Below are 4,877 nucleotides of genomic sequence, written 5' to 3'. Positions count from 1 at the left end.
GGTGGAAGAGGCTGGGGAGGAGGTGGTAGCTCCGCGGGAGGGCAGCCTGCCTGCTGGCAGGGAATGGGAATGAGCCGCTCTGCTTCCCTGGGGAATGTGCTGCTCCTCTCAAGTCCATGAGGGGTGCAGGGCTGGTCTGAAGCTGCTCTGAGAAGGAATGAAGACGTGGAGGGGAAAATGACACTGGGTCTTGCTGTCATTCGTGAAGAAGGCAGCCATTTACAGCAGCAAGGAGACCCTTGTCTCGAGTCCTGGCTGCCCAGAAGGGAGGAAACCATTTCTGTTTTGCTGGCTGCATTGCCCAAACCCAGGATTTCAGTCACAGCAGAGGAAGCAGAGGGAGCTGAAACTCTGTAGTGAAATCTGAGCCCGCGGATCTGGGAGCAGAAGAGGAGCAGGGATGTGCCAAGGGCAGAGCAGGGATGTGCCAAGGGCAGAGCAGGGATGTGCCAAGGGCAGAGCAGGGATGTGCCAAGGGCAGAGCAGGGATGTGCCACAGGCAGAGCAGGGATGTGCCAAGGGCAGAGCAGGGATGTGCCAAGGGCAGAGCAGGGATGTGCCAAGGGCAGAGCAGGGATGTGCCACAGGCAGAGCAGGGATGTGCCAAGGGCAGAGCAGGGATGTGCCACAGGCAGAGCAGGGATGTGCCAAAGGCAGAGCAGGTGCTGGTGCAGGTTTCATCCAGCCCTTCATTCCTGTCCCTGCAGGCACAGAGCCCCCTGTGATGACCAAGGAGCAGCTTCTCTGGACGCTGCAGGTGGCTGCAGCTGCTGAGCAGTCCTGGAGGAGCGGCAGCGCCGTGGGGCTGCGCAGCGACACGGCGGGTTCCTCTGCCGTCAAGACTGAGATGCTGTGACAGGTTCTCCGGGGGGAAGGGTCCCTGCTGAGCTGGGCTGCTGTGGGGTCTTTCCACCCTGAGGTGTCTCCACTGTAACCTTAACATCAGACTTGCGGTTTGGACGTTTCCAGTAGGGATGCCCAGGAGATGGAGGCACTTTGGAGCCAGAAGTGCCCAGGGATGGGGCTGCAGGTGTTTCTTGGCTCATCAACCAGAGCCCTCCAGAAGTTCTGGGCAGTTTCCTCCAGGTGGCTTTTCCTCCCAGGGAGCTGGGCTGGCTGTGGAGCCCTGTTTTCCTGGGAGGAGACCAATGCTCCTCAGGCTTGGGGTGGTGGTGCAGAACACGAGCCATGGTGGGAATGGTGCAACAGCTGCCTGTCCTGGCAGCTGCACAGGTGAGGTGACCTGATGCCCCAAAGACCAAAGCAGCCTCCATCTGGTCCATGTCCCTTTCTCTGCAGTGTGTGCAGGAATGTGATTCCTGTGCTGAGCTCCTCCTCTTTATTGTTTGGCTTTACTGGGTTTTTCTAAATATTTTTGAAAATAAGTTATAATCTAATTTTATTGGGGGGGGAATGAAAAGGAGGAGAGGGAGAGATCTGACCATCCTGCTGTCGTTGGTGAGAGCTTTGTAGTAAGGCCCTAAATGAAGGCTGTGCCACAGAGGAGCAACTCACATTTCAGTACTAGACACTGGATTGTTCAAGGGGTGTTGAGCAGGCAAGGGGTGAGCTTGTCCAGGGGCTGTGGCAGAGCCAGGTGGGTTGGTCACCCTGGCTGAGCCATGGCTGGGTTCCCTGCACAGCAGCCAGGAGCTGTCAGAAGGCTGATGTTTTCCTTACTTACATGCAAATGTTGTATGTTAACATTTTCGTAGCAAAATGGAACTAATAATAATGTTCTTTCGAGTGCAGAAGAGCATCTGATCATGTGTTTTGAAGGTATTTTTTGATAGCGTAGCAGGTTTGGAATTTACACCACAGGAAAAGGTAGTGCCTTCCACAACAGGCAAGTCTGCTTTCAAACCAGGTTCTTTCTACCTTTAGATTCTAGTGTTGAGCTCATTGCAGATGTATAGATTTGACTATTCTTGTCAATTTCTCACATGCCAGTTTTCAAGATCTTTTGAAAGCTTTTTTTATTGTATTAAAATATGTTCTTGCCTTGAGTGTTAGTTTATAAATGACACTTCTTGCCAGATCCTTTAGTTCAATCAATTTCCAATTCCTACATATGCAATATATATTACTAAAACTAGAAATAATGGTGACATTTATAACTGAAGACAATTCTCTCGTGGAAATTGTTTCTACTGCTGTAATTTTTCAGACTCAGAAAAGCTGTGTCTTAACTATAAAGATTGCTATCAATTTAATTCTCTATTTTCTAATCATTTACTGGGGGAATGTGTTACCTGTGAGGAAGGAGATGTTTGCCTCTCTGAATGTAACCACTGTAGCAGTTTTTAAAGCAGGTTTGTTTTTGTTGTGGTGGGGTTTTAGGGCTGGCTCTTTGCAGAGGGCACGTCCCCCAGAGCTGTCACCAGGTTGTCCTGATGCCTGTGAGGAGCCAAGGACCTTGTCACAGCCCTGGTGCCTTGGCAGCTGCTCCTTGCACAGAGCTGTGTCTCTTTGTAGCTTAGCTCTTGCTTGGTGGAGCAAAACAGCTCCAGGCCCTCCCAGCTCCTACAGCCTAATGCTTATCCTGGTACAGGAGGACACTTTCTGTGCAATATGAGCAAGAGTTTAGTTGCCAGGGGTTGTAATTCCCCCATGTGCTTTTATTGTGTTACCAAAAAAAAAAAAAAAAAGGTGGAAACCACAGCTATAAAAATAACACATTTCCCAAAGATAACAAAGATAACATTACAAAAACTGCCATTCATGCCATGGTGGGAGTGGATCAGGTAACACTGCTGGGAGAAGCCTCAGTTAACATTGAAAACGTGAGTGGTTGTTTCAGGGCTTTTAAAGCATTAAAATGCTTTAATTAGCTGTTATCTGAGGACATGGGTTCACACTTGGGCAGTGCCAGAGGAGTTGGGTTCCTCACCAGGGTAGTGGGGAGGGGGGAAACAGCCTCTGTGGGGGTGTGGGAGGGAGGGAGGCCCCCCCTGCCTGCCAGGAGCTTGGAACTGCTGTTGGACATGGAACTGAGGGTGCTGGAGGGAGGAGCTGGGCCTGGGGCTGCTGGTGCAGCACGGGCTGGGGTCACAGTCCTGTCCCCTGAGACCTCCCCTTGGAGCTGGGACAGACCCCGGAGGAGATGGTGCCTCTCCCAGGCGAGCCCTGGACCTTGGAGGGGGGACTTGAGATCTGCTTTTGCTCTGCTGGGTAGGAGGCTTTGGGAAGGGTCTCCTGGCTCCTTCCCCAGCCTGGGGGAGGTGGGAAGGGCTCTAGTTCTGCCTTCTGGAGGTCTCCATTGCAGAGGTGAGGCAGGGAGGAGGTGCAGGAGTGGAAAGGTGCCAGGCAGGGCTGTTTCTGCAGGAATTCCCTCCGACTGCCCAAAATCTTGAGCCACCCAAGGTTGAGGAGGCAGATGAAGCAGCTCCCTGTCCTCCCCTGTGACCTGTTGGGAGACCTGGGGCTGTCACCTTCCAAACTCTACACCGGGGTAGTGGGGAGGGGGAAAGCAGCCTCTGTGGGGGTGTGGGAGGGAGGGAGGCCCCCCCTGCCTGCCAGGAGCTTGGAACTGCTGTTGGACATGGAACTGAGGGTGCTGGAGGGAGGAGCTGGGCCTGGGGCTGCTGGTGCAGCACGGGCTGGGGTCACAGTCCTGTCCCCTGAGACCTCCCCTTGGAGCTGGGACAGACCCCGGAGGAGATGGTGCCTCTCCCAGGCGAGCCCTGGACCTTGGAGGGGGGACTTGAGATCTGCTTTTGCTCTGCTGGGTAGGAGGCTTTGGGAAGGGTCTCCTGGCTCCTTCCCCAGCCTGGGGGAGGTGGGAAGGGCTCTAGTTCTGCCTTCTGGAGGTCTCCATTGCAGAGGTGAGGCAGGGAGGAGGTGCAGGAGTGGAAAGGTGCCAGGCAGGGCTGTTTCTGCAGGAATTCCCTCCGACTGCCCAAAATCTTGAGCCACCCAAGGTTGAGGAGGCAGATGAAGCAGCTCCCTGCCCTCCCCTGTGACCTGTTGGGAGACCTGGGGCTGTCACCTTCCAAACTCTACAGTCACCAGCAGGGAGAGGCAGGGAACACACCTCCTTGTGTCCCTGCTTCCTGCTGGGTTGGTTGGTTGGTTTTTTTCCCAGCCTGAATCAACAGACAAATTACACCTGGAAAAAAAAAAAAAATGCCCAGAAACAGAAAGCAAAACTGGAAAGACCTCACGTGGTCACCTAGTCCAGCTCTTTGCTCCAAAGCAGAATGAAATGTACAGCTCTGGTGTTCCTGCTTGCCAGGTCTAACCTGCCTGCAGAACTCCCAGGAGGGAGCAGGAGGGATGAGCCAGAGCTCGGCCTGCCCGGGCCTTCCCGGGCTCCTCCCCCTGCCGTGGTGTGAGAGACTCAGGGCAGGAATCAAAATTGGATTTTGAACAGATAAGGCTGGAGACGTGATTTCCTGCATGTTTACATGCTAGAACATGAAATTAATTTACTTGACACTACAGTGTCTCAGGACTAAGTATCAATTTTTACAGCTTACATGAAAATAAATCTTTTTTTGCTCCGTGCAGCACGATGAGCAGCACAAGTGTCTGTACACCTGGTTCTGGTTATATACACAGATATTTAAGTACATGAACACATCAGGAACTGACAAACAGGTTCTTTTCTGCTCTAGGAAGAGCTGCAGGGCAGGGGCAGGGTTGGCAGCCCGGCGGGTTGTGCTGCTTTGCACCAGTCCCTGGCACAGCCCGGGTGTCACAGCCCGAGTGTCACAGCCCGGGTGTCACAGCCCGAGTGTCACTGCCCGGGTGAGTGTCACTGCTCGGGTGTCACAGCCCGGGTGTCACAGCCCGGGTGTCACTGCCCGAGTGTCACAGCCCGAGTGTCACTGCCCAAGTGTCACAGCCCGAGCGCCACAGCCCGGGTGTCACAGCCC

This window comes from Chaetura pelagica, unplaced genomic scaffold (assembly GCF_000747805.2).
Source record: "Chaetura pelagica isolate M959 unplaced genomic scaffold, ChaPel_1.0 scaffold159, whole genome shotgun sequence".
Lineage (NCBI taxonomy): Eukaryota > Metazoa > Chordata > Aves > Apodiformes > Apodidae > Chaetura > Chaetura pelagica.
This window is presented reverse-complemented; position numbering follows the sequence as displayed.